General features: G+C 48.5%; 1 protein-coding gene and 1 long non-coding RNA gene across 2 annotated transcripts in view; one reads left to right on the top strand and one right to left on the bottom strand.

The window, feature by feature from the left end:
- The window catches only part of LOC116825686 (malignant fibrous histiocytoma-amplified sequence 1 homolog), a 130,739-nt gene extending 115,181 nt beyond the window's left edge, over nt 1–15,558 (top strand). Inside the window, exons 3-4 of the mRNA XM_032781887.2 lie at nt 4,720–5,171; nt 12,823–15,558. The gene's annotated coding sequence lies outside the window, so the exon portion shown is untranslated. The remainder of the gene's footprint in view (nt 1–4,719; nt 5,172–12,822) is intronic.
- The window catches only part of LOC142046854 (uncharacterized), a 28,250-nt gene that overhangs the window by 2,459 nt on the left and 8,328 nt on the right, over nt 1–17,463 (bottom strand). The window contains exon 2 of the long non-coding RNA XR_012655896.1: nt 1,641–1,739. This is a non-coding gene — a long non-coding RNA (uncharacterized LOC142046854). The remainder of the gene's footprint in view (nt 1–1,640; nt 1,740–17,463) is intronic.

Genomic DNA, 17,463 nt, shown 5'->3' with positions numbered 1-17,463 from the left:
TAAAACAAGACAACTTCCTCCTCCTCCTCCTCCTCATGCTTTCTACTACCAGCATCCTGCTGAGCCTCCATGCAAGCAACAGAAGACTGAGAGGCCCTGCTTTTAAGCCCCCTCTGGCACCTCAACCACAACTCATTCCCAACCCACTGCTAGGAGCCACTTTTGGCATCTTAGTCGAGAGCCACATGCCATTTGGAGGGGATAGCTCAGTGGTTTGAGCATTGGCCTGCTAAACCCAGGGTTGAGAGTTCAATCCTTGAGGGGGCCATTTAGGGATCTGGGGCAAAAATCTGTCTGGGGATTGGCCCTGCTTTGAGCAGGGGGTTGGACTAGATGACCTCCTGAGGTCTATTCCAACCTTGATATTCTGTGACCTCTGATTCCACCTATCCTTTTTTCCATCACCTTTGGGGGCCATCTTACTCTTTTTGCCTGGAAGTGAGAGCTAATCATGACAGTTGGTTGGGTCTTGGAGATTATCCATAAGGGATACTCCATAGTGTTCCTCCCCTTCCCTCTGCACAAGCCCCCTTCTCGGTCCCTCTTTGGGGACCAGTCTCACTAGATGACCCTTCAACAGGAAGTAGAATCTCTATTATTCCAATGGGCAATAGAACACGTCCTGCCTCAGTATCAAGGAAGAGGGTTCTAGTGTCCATTTTTCCTAGTCCCCAAAAACACGGAGGATTAAGACCCAATCTGGATCTTTAGCACCTCAACATCTTCATTTCAAAGTCAAAATTCAGGATGGTTACATTGGCATCAGTAGTCTCCTCTCGAAGAGGTAATATGGGTCAGCTTTCAACATGGATGCATATTTTCATATAGACATTCACCCTTTCCACAGGGGGTTCATATAGTTCATGGTGGGTCAGGAGCACTTCTAATTCCGAGTCCTCCCTTTTGGACTAGTGGTAGCACCCAAAGCATTTACAGAAGTTTTTTCTGTGGTGGCAGCACTGATGAGATGTCAGGGCCATACAGTTTTCTGTATCTGGATGACTAGCTCCTGTTAGGACCCTCTCGATGGGAGATCACATAAGCTATTCAATTCCTCATTCGGTTTCTCACAGCACTGGGGGTTTGCATGAACAGAGAAAAATCCACTTTATCCCTCATGAAGCTGACAAAATTTATTGGGGCAACAATGGACTCTTTTTCTGCAAGAGCCTTCCTCCCTGCAGAAAGGTTTCAAATGACGTGCAACCTGATTTACTTGATTTCCCGCAGACCAAAGGCTACAGTGAGAATGTGCATATCATTGCTAGGCCATGTGGTAGCATGTACTAATGTGACACACTTTGCCAGACTTCATCTGTGTTGCCTACAGGCCTGGCTCAGCTCAATCAACTCACTCACTAAGGACCACATCGACTCCAAGGTTCCCACCAGGATCATGGCCTCCTTTGTTTGATGGTTGAAACCTAAAAAGGACCCTTCTCTACTTCCTTTTTCTACTCCCCCTCCCTGTGTCACCATCCATGAAAGTGGTGTTTTGGCCATCGCTTCAGCCAGGAGGGTCAACAAACTGGGAGCCCTCTTGGCGGATCCTCCCTTTTATGGTATTTTAGAAACACAAGGTATCCCTTTGCTTTCACCCTGAATTTCTTCCCAGGCTAGTCTCTGAATTTTACCTTAACCAGCGTATTCACTTATCTGTCTCTTTTCCCAAACCACACACTTCTCCCAAAGAGAAGAGACTTCGTTCTCTTGATGTCCAGCATTCACTGGCTTTTTACCTGCAAAGAACCAAACCCATCAGAAAGTCACCAAGACACTCTATCATGATACCTGAGAAATCCCAAGGTCAATCTATTGTGACGGGATCCCCGGGGTGCAGCCTGGGACTTGTGGGACCAGTTTGCCCCCTGAACTCTCTCAAGCCTGAGCTGTATCTCACAATGTCTTGCTAATGACCAGCAGCAACCCCTCCAGGTGCTGTTATCACTCAGCACAACAGCACGTGGAGCCCCATACCCACCTGGATTGCATGAATGCTCCTGGAGTCACTCCTGAATCAAACAGGGAAAGGCAGCAGCCAGATCCCCTCAGCTCTCAGCACTGTACCCCAGGAATGTACCGTCTTGCACTGCGCAAGATGAGCAATGCAAATGTATTAATTGGTTCACCACTTCATCAGTGGAAAGTGGATATACCTCTGTCAAACCTGAGCAGATTTGCCACACACTTCGTATAACCTCACTGGTAAAGATAAACACTTAAAACAAATTTATTGACTACAAAAGATAGATTTTTAAGTGATTATAAGTGATAGGGGGAAAAGTCAGAGTTAGTTACCAAAAGAAATGAAATATAATCATGCAGTCCAAACTCTCAACCCTATTCAACTGGAAAACATCTAGATGAAGCAGTTTTCTCACCCCACTGGATACTGCAGCCCTTAATATACAGGTTTGTTCCTTAAACCTGGGCCAACCTCCTCTGTTGGAGTCTTGTCTTCTCAGTGTCTTAGTTGCTTGCAGCATGGGTGGGGGCAGGAGAAGAGGCCAAACATATGGCCCTTCTGTCTGTTTTATACCTTAGTCCATGTGCTTGGGGAACACAAGTCCAGGCATGTCTGGGAGGCATTGCTGAGTCTCCAAGCAAGGTTGAGCAATTCCCCTGGTGTGGCCTTATGCAGGTGAGTCATTGAATTGTAGCTCCCTTGCTGGAAAATGGCTGTTGATGGTGGTTTGACACCTGCCCAGGAGTTGGTTATTTTCCGTGCTGTTGTCTCCGAGGAGCTAATATCTGGCTGATTCCCCAACTTACAGCATGTTTTAGTGATCACCATACAACACAATTCTCATAACTTCCCATGCAGTGATGATACACATATGTAGATAGAGAAATGACTTTCAACAGATCATAATCTTTCCCCTGATACCTCACATGGCCTGCTTTATATGTAAGATCACGATTATATAAAAATGAGGAATATGGGGGTTAAAGCACACTCCCCCAAGGTGTAGAATGTCATAGCTATGTCGCCTCAAAGGATTTCTAAGTGGGTTTCTGGCTGCATTATCAAGTGCTACATGCTCGCTCACATTCCGCCTCCTGGAGGCATAATAGCACGCTACCCGAGAGCACAGGCCACCATGATAGCATCCCTGCAGGAAGTCTCAATGCAGGACATATGCAGAGCAGCGACTTGGAGCGCCAGACACACATTTGCTGTATATTGCGCACTAGTCCAGGCCTCTGCTGCAAATGCAGCAGTGGGATCTGCAGTACTGCACACATCTTCGTTTCTGGCTTCCTTGCCTCCACCTCCAGTCTGAGCACTTCTTGCCAATCACCCACGCATGGAATACATGTAGGTACCAGCTCTTGAAAAAGAAATGGAGGTTGCTGACTGTAATGGGAAGTTCTTTGAGATGTATTTCACGACCTGCTCTCCGTCCCCTCTGCTTTCACATCTGGTTAAATTCTCAGGAAGAGGAACTGAGGGGTCATCGACCCACACTGCCTCTTGTACCCTTGCTCAGGAGCATAAGGAGAGCTACTGTGTGGGGGGGGGCCAGCTGACACTACTTGTTAAAATCTGTGGACTTGGGTGCATGGCGCACATGCCTGCCCATGCGTGGAATACAGATAGGGACCACACATCTCAAAGAACTCCCAGTTGTAGGAAGTATCCTTTATTTTTTTTGTTCTGGCTACACATCACTTGATCATAGAATATCAGGGTTGGAAGGGACCTCAGGAAGTCATCTAGTCCAACCCCCTGCTCAAAGCAGATAGAAAGCTCCAGGTTTTAAAATGATGTCTTTGCTTCTCTGGATGCAAGCTTCTGCTATGGCAGAGGTTCCCAAACCTGTTGCTGAGTCTCTCTTCAGAGATTCATGTCCCATATGTTCCCCCTTGTGGGGAGGGGTGCACTCTATAATGGTAGCAGACAAAGGTGTGCAAAGAATGTCAGCTGGATCTGTGGCTAGCTGTTCTCCTCTTGGGCACCAGCCTTGGTGTTCTTCCCTGCTTTTAGACCCTCACTGGTCTCGTTCACTATCTGACACTAGTTCTGAGCACAGTTTGCCCTGGTCTCCCTGCAATGGGCCAGCTGTGTTTTAAACCAGCTTGGGAGAGGGGGGAAGCTGTGTTGAGTTGTGTGTTAATGCAGTTTTCAAACACAGCTCTGTCTGTAGACCTTTTATCTCCTGAAGCTCCTGAACCACAGCTGCACATCTCACCTTTTGTTTGTTTGACACTATGTTGGATCTCAGAAGCAAAGAATTTTCTACCCTCAAACTAAACAGTTTGAGGTGGAACACAAGCACTGTAAGGCTTGTCCCCCAAATATTCAATCTGCCCTAGGTAGCACCTAACACTAGTGCCCCCATCCCGCAGTAGTTGCCAGCAAACCCATGACAAAAGAAACCCCGTCTGTTCTGAAAAAGGGCTATTTTATTTAGACTGAGTACTCACCATATTTGGCATCTGGAAGAAAACAGAATGTGTATTAATCCGTTCATCATGAACACTGTAAGCCATGTATCAGAGGGGTAGCCGTGTTAGTCTGGATCTGTAAAAGCGGTAAAAAGTGCTGTGGCACCTTATAGACTAACAGATGCATCCGACAAAGTGGCTATTCACCCACAAAAGCTCATGCTCCAATTCGTCTGTTAGTCTATAAGGTGCCACAGGACTCTTTGCTGCTACTATAAGCCATGAAAGACTGCTGCTGCAAAACGCTTTCTTTGTCCTTCTCTCCTTCAGATGAATGATAAAGCTAGTGCTAAAGGTTTTACATCGGGCAGCGTGTGAAACTGCGGTGTGGCTGAAGGATCTGTAGTGCTACTGTCTCCCTTGGGTTTGGAGTCCTGCCTTTACAACGAGACCAGACTTTGGAACTCTGAACTATTTGAAGTGGGAACACAGCTAAGTGTGTCTCTCCTGAGATACCCTTGAGAACTTAAGTGTACAGTGCAATCTGAAGGTCACTGATGAGCAGATGTGACGTGAAACAATAGTCTTGCAGCAATCAGATGGCAGCATTATTGGCTGGAGATGAAACACTGGGATTGAAATTCTATGGACCCTGCTGTGCACCCATTTGGACCTGTTGATGAATGTAAAAATTTTCTCAGTACTTTTTCATTCAGATGTAACTGAAGAAAAGTCAGTTGAGGCTTGCTGTTGTGGAGCTTCCTGGAGTTGTTTCCTTACAGGTGAGTGTTTGGGGTTGCGTCAGTCATATTTTTCAGTGGGGTTTGACAGCGTGCGTGTAGCTCTCATATCGCTTTAAAAGCAGACCGGTAGAGCAGGCCAGTGCGGTCTGGCTCTTCTTCACTGTAGCAATCTATGGCGCAAATATTCCTCCCATAATTTGGTGGAGGGGTGGACTGGGGCAGCTTGTTAATAGAGAGAGTTTCACATGGTATGAATTCCAGTATCAAAATTACTGTCCCAGACAGTTAACTGCAGATGCATTTTTTAACTATGAGGTTGTAAATGTACGTGAACCTAATTCGCTCGCTGGTGGGTTTCACATATCGAAGGTTGAGATGGAATAAGAGGACAGTCCAGCTCTGGGCTGGCATGTGCTAGGTTATAGTTGACACATGATGCTTGGTCTGTAGCAGGTTGAGTTTTGGAGCAACTGAACTGCAGCTAACCAATCAGTTACGTGTTTTAAGTCCCCAGTGTGCTGGTGATGTCTCTCATTTGCACAAACCCACACACTGCCTGTACGTATCCTGCTTTCTGTGGCGTTTGTAAACCTTCTTTAAATCTCAGCCAGATCTGTTATTTTGAATCCTCTCCTAAATTCACTATGGTGTAGAGCTAGGACATTATCCTAACCCTTCCCATTCAAATGACACTCACTGGTACAGGGCTGGAAAGATACCCCTGCCCCTCTGTTCCACCTGCTTTCGTGCAAGATGGATCCTCTGTTCACTACTGCTCCCCACCAAACACCTCGTGCTGGCTGGACATTCCATCCAAAAGGATTGGTTTGGTGGAATCGGAATGTGCCATGTAAACAGGCTGATTCCACCAGCACTTGTGCTGGGAACCAGGCAGGCAGACTGGCCGCCGGGGCTCCCTTGTTCTCCGCAGCTCACCTGGTAGGCTTCCCAGACTGTCAGCTCCTTGTGCTACTGCAGAGCAAGTGATTCCAGGGAGCACATTTTGTTTTGGAAACACTGAAGTGGTCCCACTGTGGGAATGTGTCAGTATTTCCAAAGCAAAAAATTTAGGAATTTCATCCCCACAAAAAATTCAAGTTTTGTGGCTTTTTTTCCTGATTCAGGATATTTCCCCTGAAACTCAATCTTTTTTTGCAGAACAGAAATCCCATCTCCTGGCTGGCATTACAAAACTGCTTTTACGAGCACCAGTGTTCAGTGGCTTTAAGCCCAAGCTCATTACATGACTGGCTGCAGCTGAGTTAATAATCTAAGAGACAAGCACTCTTCCCCCTCACCTCCAAGTCATGTCTGTGCCACATGCAGGCTCAGTTAATATTGATGCCACACCCTGTTCCAATGAATGCAGTGTGTCACTCCCCACCCTCTCCCAGTGATTGCTGACTTCCCCTGTCTGCTCTGTCCCTGCAGGGACTGGAGCTGCCAGGACACTGGCTGGGGTGGCAGGAATACGGAGGAAGCTGCTGGGCCGCACATTGTTCATGGATGGCAGGGGCAGTATCTCTCTGAAAAGGGCAAGGCTCTTTCTTCCCTTCCAGTTCTCTCCTTGCTTCTGGGAGGGGAGGGCAGAGCTGAAGCAGGAGCCACCTGGTCCCATCCAGGGGAAGCCAAGTCAGTGGGGATGGGGCGCAGCTCCGGGGCAGAAGGCAGCTTTAGTTGGTTTGGTCATTCTCTGTATGTGCTGGACCCTTCCAGACCCTTAAAGAGCATTCCCAGGGGGTGGGGTAGGCTGACCATTAGGTGCTACTACCCCATCACAGACGGGTACGGGAGCCATCTTACATGGGCTAACATGGAGGAGAACACCACCACCGGAGGCTTGATATGACTGACTCCTCTCTCTCCAAGGGACCCTGTCAGTCACCTTTTAAGGCAGACAGCTCTTGTGCTTCTTACTGCTCCTCTCCTCCTCCTCAAAGTGCAGATGTGTTGAGAAAAGCAACTGGAAAAGTGCCACGTATTGGTCAGACACATGTCCCCAGACTTCAGTTGCAAATGAGTGCTTTACTCTGGGAGAGTGTAGCGGGGTGGAGATCACCCAGCAGTGCCTCCTGCTGGTATATCCGGGAATTAGCTCTTTTTACCAGCTCCAGAGCGTCCTCTGCCAGTGTCTCGCTGTTGCTAGCCCCCATGTCCCTCCCGGCCCCTGGTGCCCTTTTACCTGGGATGCTGGCCCTCCAGTCTCCCCTCCCTGGGGAACCCCTACCCTCTGTCCCCACCTTGCCTCAGCCTATGGGCCACTGCCAGTCACCATCTCGCCCCCTTTCACTGGGGCCGACTGCAGTCTGTATAAGCCAGTCATCAATAGCAAAGGACGTTTTGACCTGCTGCCTTTCCCTGCACCCAGTACCTCCAGGGGCTTTGTACAAGGCCTTGCAGCCTGGGGGGTTGCTGGCCCGGAGCTCCCCAGCTCCTCTGGCCTTTCCCTAGCCTGGCTTCACTCCAGTACCCTTTAGCACTCAGGCAGCCAGATCCATCTCCCTCCTCAGCTAGAGGAAGCCTGCCTGCTCTTAGCCCACTGCCCTCTTCTAAGGGCCAGCTGGGCCCTGACTGGGGCATGGCCACAACTGAGGCTGCTAGGCCAATCAGTCCAGCTGATTGGCTCACCCGGCCACAGCCCTATTTACCCAGGAGTGGGGCAGCGGCCCCACTACAGAGAGCGAGCTGGGTTCCCTTCCAGCTTGTGCATCACACACACTGGTCTAACTCTTCCGATTGCGAGTCTCTGGTGCTGACGATGGCTTACCAGGCAGAGCTTTCCTCTGGCTGTGCTGACAGATATGACGCTTTGCTACCCGGAGCAAAGTACTGGCTCCTTTCCAGGTGAGCCAGGAGGGGGAAGTCTGGCCTGCAGGGGCTGCAACTGCCATCTTACAGCTGAAAAGTCCTACACTGTGTGTGCTGGGCTCTGGCCATCTATTGCCAATGGGCGAGGTGGAAAAAGGAATTAGCAGTTTCTCACTAGGCTAGGATGCACAGCTCCCCTAGCGTACCGGAGTCCTAGGAGCTGTCTTGGGAGGAGAGGGGCTGATTCACCCTGCCCTTACTGCAGTGCAGAGCAGATGTGAAATGCCTCCAGCTTAGGAAAGTGGGAACAATCAGGCCTGCGTGCTCCCTTTGTCACTGCTAAGAGAGGGCTGGCTGTTGTGCGAACCCTTCGGCATTTTAACCCCAAACAAATGCATGGTGTTCTCCTGACGCTTCACTCAGTGAGAGCCCGCTCCTGTAAACAAGGAACCTGACTTGGTCATTGAAATCCTGACAGAATTACTGCCTGTCTGGGAACCAGAGCTCCCCTGGGGTCTGCAGGGAAAGGCTGCTCAGCAAACTGCACAGTGGTCTGAAAGCTGCCAGGCTGGGCTTGTCCTTAGGGAGCGGCGCTGGAAAAGTGCACACTCCCCGTTCTCGGGTACCTTTGGAACCAGATCTCTTGGTGTGGGCACACATGGCAGGAGTGTCAGACTGACCAGCTGCTGCAGAGCAATCACGCGTGCGGTGGCTGCCCCTCCACAGAGGGAGCCACGTAGTGCAGTCATGTTGTGTAGTGAGCTGGTAACAGCCTGAAGAAGAGCATTCTACCCGGAGAGCATTTAGCCACGGACTTGAGCTCAGGGCTTGGAGGAGCCCTTGGCCAAGTGCCTTCAGCTTCTGCAGACTCTAAGGGCCTGCTTCCTACTCTTGAGGGCTGTATCCCTGCAGTTCCTAAGGGAAACTCGCAGCAGTGTCCTGTGTGGGGCAAGGTGCAGAACTGCCTTCCTGAGGCTGCCAGCAGATGGCTTCAGCACTGCTGCTCATGCATGGCACTTCCTAACATCACTGAGAATAGGGGCAGCCTCACTCTGCTGCTTGGCAAAGCTGCGAGTAGCATCAAAGACCGGCCTGCGAGCTGTGTTGGGGGAGCAGAGGGACGGTGGACTCCTCGCCTGCACTGTGAGCTGCCAGGTCCCTGAGTGGGACAGGAGGAGAGAGAGCTCCCTTTCCCTTCCAGTAAGCAGAGGAGTTATCTAGAACCCACCGAAGGCTAACCCCAAAGACCTCTGCACTGCCTCCAGGAACAGGACCATAGTGGGGTTGAGGGGACCTTTCCCACAGCTGTGGGGAGGGATTGGCTTCCCACATGAATGTTTCCTGTGGAGAAGGATGGGTGGGTAAGAAAAAAGAGGGAATAGGAGAGAGTGAACATAATAGGAGCTGGGGAATGAGGCCAGAAGCTGGGAATGGGCGACAGGGGATGAATCACTTGATGATTTCCTGTTCTGTTCATTCCCTCTGGGGCACCTGGCATTGGCGACTGTCAGAGGACAGGATACTGGGCTAGATGGACCTTTGGTCTGACACAGTAGGGCCGTTCTTTTGTTAGGACAGGAAACCACTCTGCACAGTGCAGAGTCTGAGGGATTGGAAGCGTCGCCCTAAAACAGAGTGCTCTGCCTCCCTTGTGCTAACTCTGGTGCTTTCCATGGTTTTGATTTGGAGCATTTTACGTTCATCCTGGCCTGTCAAACAGAGATCACTTGGGGTCGGTTACCCCTGAAATAATCGGATACCAGAAAGAGCAGTTCAGTGCTACTGAGATGCACACTTGCTGTGAGAGCTGAGAGGGGGTTGTCGCTAGGAAGCTATTTGGAGAAGAAAAATGTAGGCTGACCTCAACCCTTTGTTTCTGATCAAATAGTCAGTGAGCCGCCTGGGCACTGGAGACCACCTCACAGCACAATGTAAAATGCGGTGATAGCATGCGTGGCCAGGGGAGTACTGGTCTTCTAGACAGCTCCAGGCAGCTTGATTGAAGAGATTTTTTTATAGTAATAAAAATGATTCCTCTGTAGCATCTAATGTACTGATCCAGAAGGTTAAGCTGCTAAGCTGCACCCCTCAAGCTGCTGTTTAAACACTTCTGTGCTTTGGAAGGTAACCGATATGTGTGATTTTCCACTGAAGTCAAGAAACCTCAGTTGCAGGGGTTTCCTGAGGTGCTTCCGCAGATACGACAGCCGACTTAGCACGCTATGGAATGCGTGAAGGGCAGGGACCTCGGCACACCACACTGAGTTACTCTTGAATTCTGTGCCCAAAAAATAAAAATTCTGTACACAATATTTTAAAATTCTGCAAAAATCTGAATATTTGTCAAAATAATACAATATAATCACACTATTTTCAATTCTTTGCTGAAAAGTATTTTGAAATAAATTACCAAAATGATGTGATTATATTGGCAAATAAAATATGCAGAATCTTAAAACTTTTAATTTATTGGCGCAGAATTTTTCAATTTTGATTTAGAATTCCCTCAAGAGTACCAGATTCTGTGTGGAGCAATCAGGTTGTGGGAGGCCCGGTGTGGGGGAGGAGATCTGGATGTGCAGGAGCTCAGTTGGGGGTTCTGGGTGCAGGGGGAATAGGACTCTACAGGGGAGTCCAGGTGAAGGTAGTTAGGGCTCAGCAGGGGGATCTGGGTGGGGTGGGGGTCAGGATGCAGCTGTGCAGCTGGTTGGGACTCAGTGGTGTGGGGGTCTGGGTGTGTGGGGCTCCCAATGCATGGGGTAGGTCTCTGTAGGGTGGGGATTTGGATGTGGGGGGCTCAGTGGGGTGTTCTGGGTGTGGGGAAGTCTGGGTACTGAGGGCTCCTGATGCAGGGGTGAGGCTCAGCATGGTGGGAATTCTGTGGGAGGTTGCAAGGGGCTCCCAATGCAGGGGGGAGGGATCCAGATGCACGGAGGTTGGGTGGACAGGGGGAGCAGCTCCCTGTACAGGGACCCCTCCCCCTGTAGCTGAAGAGCGATAGGGCCAGGAAATGGCAGGAGAATCACTGTATGGGGAGTTGCTTCCCTGTCTGCCCAATGCCCGTGTATCTGGACTCTTCCCTCCCCCCGCCTCCTGCAGTGACTTGCCTCTCCCCTGGCTGCTCCAGGTTCTCAAACAGATGTGCCTGCACTGCCAGGGAGGAGTGAGTGTGTGTGTGTCACGGAGTCACCAAGTGATACTCTAGAACTACTCCATATGAAGCCAATCAGGACTCTGGGGGAGCCTCCTCTCTCTGAGCAGACTGTCTCCAGGGCAAGAAGCTTACACAGTTTGGACCTTCCTGGGTCTGACCTCGAAGCATTCAGCATCCCCTGCCCCTCCGTGCGCTTCCGACAGCGAGTCTGCACAGGCGAGGCTCCTGGGGCAGCCAGGGGGCCCTGCCCCCCAACTCCGCAGTCAGACGTGACTCTCAGCCAGCTGGTAAAACGGGATTATTAATTGACAGGGACACAGCGTAGAACAGAACTCGTTAGCAGAGAAATCAGTGACTTTCATCCAAGTCCATCTTCGGGGGAGGGGAACCCAGAGCCGTGGCTCTGGCCCTCCCCCAAGCCACCTGAGACTGACTTGCTTCCAGCTCCCTGGCCCCTACCCTGCCTGTTGCTCCTCCTCCTCTGGCCTTTGGCTCGTTTCCCTGGTCAAGAGTCATCTGGTCGCATCCCCCTCCTTGGTCTCCATGGCATCCGTGCAGGGAGCTGGAGCAGCCCCCGCAAAATTCACACAACCTTATTCCCATCACCTAGACATTGGTGCAAGACACAGGGAAACTGAGGTACACACAGCATTCATGCAAAATAGTAAGATTCACATACAACATAACAAGGGAAAATCCCCACTTTGTCACAGTGAGCACTGGTAAAGCTTCTCTTTGCTTCCCCACAGAAATCATTGTTCTGCGAGGAAGCAGAGAGAATCAGTGTTTCTGTGCTTGCACAGTGGCACAGAATCCCCCCCAGGAGTACTGAGGGCCCCTGTGGCTGAGAGCTTGAGAAATGCTACAGAACCACAAGGCACACATTAAAATGGGAAGGCTTTGCCTCCTTTTCAGGGATAGTTTGGTGTTTGTTCCCATGAACTGTGCCACAGCTGGTGCTGGTCAGGTTCGGATGAATACTGAATCATCAGCTTCTCTGGAAGTCCCCTAATTAAACCTGAGCTTGAGCGGTGAAGACCTGTACACCCCCAAATCGGGAACACAGACACTCACAGATGGAGTTCTGGATTGGACCAATCTCCAGTCATGACCAATTGAAGCCATACAAGCCCGAGTCAGTGGGGAGTGTGTAGCTGGCTTCTTTTCTTTCTTAACTTATTTACAGTTTAAAATAATGTATAGTTAGCTAAAGATGCAACTCCTCCGTCTTTACAATAGCAAAACTATTTGAGTGATGTGCTATTGTGTATTAGGTGTTGGCAAAACCTTTCCAGCATGAGAGGGTTGGGAATGCTCGTCTGGGCTAAGAACTCCCTAGCTCTGGTTTTGGCGAAAACCTCCAAATCCTCTGGCCCAATAAAAAGGAGGTTCCTCCAGGAGGAGAATGGCTTGGGGACAAGGCTCTGTTGGCACCGCATTCATGGTTTACTTAGCACTATCGTAAAACCCACCAGTGAACTAAATTCACCTACAATGTTGGGGGAGTGGGCGGACACAGATGTTCAAAGGGGCATAGAGACAAGCCCAGCCTTACAGGTTGCATGTTCTCCAGCTGTTGAAGCTCAGTGTCACTGCTTGGAGGGGGCAGGAGAGGCACAGAATTCCCACATGGATACAGGCTTTGTATCCCCATCATTTCCCACATTTGGAAACATTCTCCTGTTCTCTTCATTGCCACTGATGTGTCTCTGTCTTTATTTTCCCCAGAGGAAGAAACTAGTGATTTGTTGCTGTGATGTTAAGTGAGGAAAAGAAAAGTCCAGACTGGAATCTTTCCCAGATGGAGGACCGTTTCCTGATAACTCAGCGTGATCTATGGACACACTTAACAAGAAGAGTTCAGACGTTTTCAAGGAATAAATGCTGTGGCTTGGTAAAGCACAACTGAGTAAACGTTTTCCACCTGAACCTCAGAATCATGATCATCCTCCAAGGAAGAGCTGCTTGACAAATGAACAGTGTGAACAGCTTCTCAGGGATTCTGTTTGCTGTACACAAATAGCCATAATGTCAGGACTGATGGCAATATGTAGAGCACTCCAGTATGGTTCTATTTCATGTGGACGCGGGATCACTCATCTGAAGTTCACTGCTGTTCAGTAACTAGTGTAGAACAATGTGGTTTCTTTATTTTTGTAATGTGCAAAACCATTTAATTTTCTACAGTTTAAAGCTTCTAGCATTAGTGACCACTGAGTGCAATATTCTGCTTGGGAGCCCTGCCAAATAACCCTTGGGTTCTTGGTTTGTTGTCGATATGTTCAAGTATCTATCACTGTTCTTTTGTCCCTCACACCACAGTGTTAGCTCACCAAGTACACTCCAGGGTATCCCTGTTGAGCAGCTCACAGGAGTGGCTGCTTCTGGGGATGTTCTCCCCTCTCCACAGTAAGGATATGCTGCCTGATGTTCATTGTCCCTGTCTCTCTCCGCTTTCAAGAAACCCAGAAGAACCCCCCAGCCTGAGGCAGAACAAGGTGGTGGCAGCCAGAAGATGCTAGTTTGGGAATACCCTCACTTCCAAGTGCCATGCTTCAGCCACAGCACAATGGAAAGGAGCAGGGGGACTAGGCATTCAAGGAAAATAATCTGTGGTTAATCACAGGCCAAGCACCAGTGAGAGTGGTGTCGCTGAGCTCGCGAAAGGTGGGCAGGGAAACATTTTCAGCCTGCATGCCCATCCCTCACTGTCATACTGTGCTTGGGAGTTAATGAACTGTCGCAGTCAAGCAGGGTTTTTAAACCACTTGGGTGTCGTGTACCATGGGCCCTGGGCAGGAGGGCAGGGCACTCTGCTGTTTGAGAATATGTTACGAGAGTGTGGTGCGCACTGACTGTATCGGAGAAGAATTTATTTCAATTAGTGGGGGATTCAACCCCTTTTAAGTAGGAGGATAAATCCCCAGAACCCATATTCTCAACCAGAGAGCACAATTTTGTGCTCACTAACCTGTTTCCAGTCTCCAGGTTGCTGGCTGATTTGTGTTCTACAGAAATAGCACAGTTCAGAAGGGCAAACCAATAAATCATTTACCCTTGGGACAACAGTGGGAGGCAGACAACATCGTTATTCCTTGGGGTGTGACCAGTAGCATCTTATATTGCATGTAAAAGCAGAATCCTAGCACTGAAGAGGTGGTTCCAGTTAAATGAAGCTCAAATGCAGCAGTCACTCTGCTTGCTTACTTTGTGTTTTGACAGAAAATGTGCATAACTGTGTGTACGTAATCAGTGAGAGCATGGAAAGGTGGGAACACTGTCAGTGGATATTACTTTATATGTCTTGTGTAGTGAGAAATCTGGAGTATTCTTGCAGAACTGGATTGTTGTTGAGCCACGTACATACCTGTTGTAACTGCACTGACATCTTTGGAGTTCTTACAAGAGAGGAGTTTGGCTCTATAGCTCCAGTTTCTGCTGACTGCTTAGCCTAAGGCCAGAGTTGGGCTGCCTAGTCCCTTTTCAATATGCATTGTTCTCTCCAGTTTCGGCCTTTGCTAAATGCTGTAGAACTCAGTTTTAAATCTGAATACAGCTGGAGTCTTAAGAATTAATTGGAGTTTACCAGGAGTGTCTGTACTGCAGTCTCTGAAGGCAGCTCAGGGTTTGTGCAACAGGAGTCAGAACTGAAGGAGATGGTTTCCCTTGGGCAGTTTCCCGGTAAGGTTTTTTGGTAACTGTAAATCTTGAAAGTAAAGGCAGGTGTGTGTGTTCAGCTTCTCTGGGGACAGTGAGCACGCTTGGTCCCTGCTGTAGTGCTTCTGGTCAGTGGGGGTCATACCAGGGTGAATTATTTTTTTTTGTTGTTACCGAAAGCTGCCAAAGTGGCAAAGCCTGTGCCCAAGTGTGCCAGGCGCTGTGCTGGCAGGGTGCAGGAAATGTGTGAGAATGGCTGAAGAAACAGAGTTGGAAATGCTCCTTCGCTGGGTAGGAACATTAACCTTCTGTGCAGGAAGCTCCTTTCTGTCTCATTACCTGGGAGTTGTGCAGCCAGACTCCCAGGGAGCTCAGCTATTGACACCCCCGGCTGGATCCTGTTGGGACAGCATCACTGGAAGAACTGTGTCACGCTCTTCAGGAAAAGGCCAAAGTTCTACTCCAGTAAGCACAAAAGCAGCTATTCTGTCCAGGCAAGCCTCCTTCCCCCCACAACCAGAAACTGCCCCTTGAAGCTGTTCTGTCTTCTGCTTATGCCTCTTGTGGTAGAAAAGCCATGTCCCAGGTTTGTGTCAAGGCACAACCCAAGTGTTTTTCCTTCCTAAAAGGTTCACTTGCTTATGTTGGACCTGTCCTTATGATTTGCACTCTTGAAAGAACAGCAAGTGGTGTTGATGTAAAGCTGATGGTGCAGCTACAGTTATCCATTAATCTCCATAACTGGGTAGAAATTTACAAATTATCCTTGCCAAAAAGATTGAAAATAAATCTGATCTTAACTTGAAACAAGGCATCTCTTCCCATTCATTTAACTCAGCTCAAAATGTCCACCACTTTGTTTCCCCAAAATTGATTTCTGGCTTTGAAGACCCAGGGCCTAGTTATATTTTTGAACTATGAACATAAAAGACTGATGCACACCCTGCAGAATTGGGATTTGGTGGTGGAGCTGAGTACTGAGTACTAATTACTGTGGTAAAATACAAATTCAGACAGATCCTATAATTGTAAACACTTGTTCTGTAACACCACGTGTGCCCCTCTAAAGCTCCCATAGTCTCTGTTCCCATTGCTAAATACTAGAGAACATATAAACTCGACCTCTTTTTGTTGCTGTTTCTCCAAGTGGCACTCACTCACAGTAAGCGGGGAGAGAGTGACTACACGTACAATGTCTAAAACTTAAGTTTGTCAGGGAAAAGAAGACCATGTCGGGGAAAAGAAGACCACCTCTGTGATTTGATCAGACAGCCTGAGGCACCTTTATTGAATATACACCTGTGCACAGGCGGAGGCCAGCGTGTCCCCCTGCAAGGGTTAGGCTGACCTGCCTGTTACAAATGTTACTGAGCTTATAAAGGTTAAAACCGCAAAACGTCACACACAGATAAGCCTATTTAGAAACACAAATTGACTACCGCTGCAAAACATGACTAATATTTACCCTATGGCATACGTATTGCTATTTAGCAAGCAACTCTCACACATTTTCCTATTTTCCTTTATAGTCTTGCCAGTCAAGTCTGTGGTTTGACCGTTTCACACTTTTTCTGTAGTCTCGACAGCAGGGTCAGCTGTTAAAACTTAACAGATCTCCTGTCCCCTTTATCCAATTCTAGTTCCTCTTTTTGGTGCCCTGACTACATCTTTCTGCCTCAGCATGCCCTTTATACAGTAAAACAAGCTAAGTTAAAGCTCTAAATTATTTTACATTTTGGTAATATGGCATTTATCTCTCATAGCAGGCTGTCAGAGTTAGGTTGGGTTACTAGGGAAATCTGTGCAGGCCTCTTAAAAGCGGTTATTAAAATGTTAGTAGAAATAAAGGACTAGGGGCCTTTTTCCCTAACAAGTTCATGAAGGAGACATCAGAGCCACAAAGGATGGGAGGGATAAATTAATCAGTGATGAGGTGCTCAGGCAGAGGCGACTGGTAACTGCTGATAGTGGGAGGGCACAATTAAAGGTTCTGGTGTCATGCAGCGGAACTCAGGGCAGGTACTCAAGATAAAGGAGTTTCGATTGTAGAGTTACTTTTGGTGTCATGATTGCAATACTACGTAAGAGCAGATGGAGACATTTCTAAAAGAGAGCTGCACATGAAGCAGTTCTGGATTATACTGGCATATTATCAATTTGAAGCAGTTCCAACCAGGGTGCATGTACCTTGGGGTATGCAGGTGTCTTCTAGGGGTTACATCAGCTCATCTAGATATTACTGACAGAACAAGGAGTAATGGTCCAAGTTGCAGTGGGAGAGGTCTAGGTGGATATTAGGAAATCTTTTCTACTAGGAGGGTGGTGAAGCACTGGAATGGGTTCCCTAGGGAGGTGGTGGAATCTCCTTCCTTAGAGGTTTTTAAGGTCAGGCTTGACAAAGCCCTGGCTGGGATGATTTAATTGGGGATTGGTCCTGTTTTGAGCAGGGGGTTGGACTAAATGACCTCCTGAGGTCCCTTCCAACCCTGATATTCTATAGTTCTATTTATTTGCCTAGTTTTACAGCAGGCTATGTAAAAATCACTAGCGAAGTAATAGATTCATAGATTCTAGGACTGGAAGGGACCTTGAGAGGTCATCGAGTCCAGTCCCCTGCCCTCATGGCAGGACCAAATACAGTCTAAAGTAGACCATTTCTGATAGACAACTGAAATTTCACACAGGCAATTACTACTTTATAATGCTCCATGT

This window comes from Chelonoidis abingdonii, chromosome 5 (genome assembly GCF_003597395.2).
Source record: "Chelonoidis abingdonii isolate Lonesome George chromosome 5, CheloAbing_2.0, whole genome shotgun sequence".
Classification (NCBI taxonomy): domain Eukaryota; kingdom Metazoa; phylum Chordata; order Testudines; family Testudinidae; genus Chelonoidis; species Chelonoidis abingdonii.
This window is presented reverse-complemented; position numbering and strand designations above follow the sequence as displayed.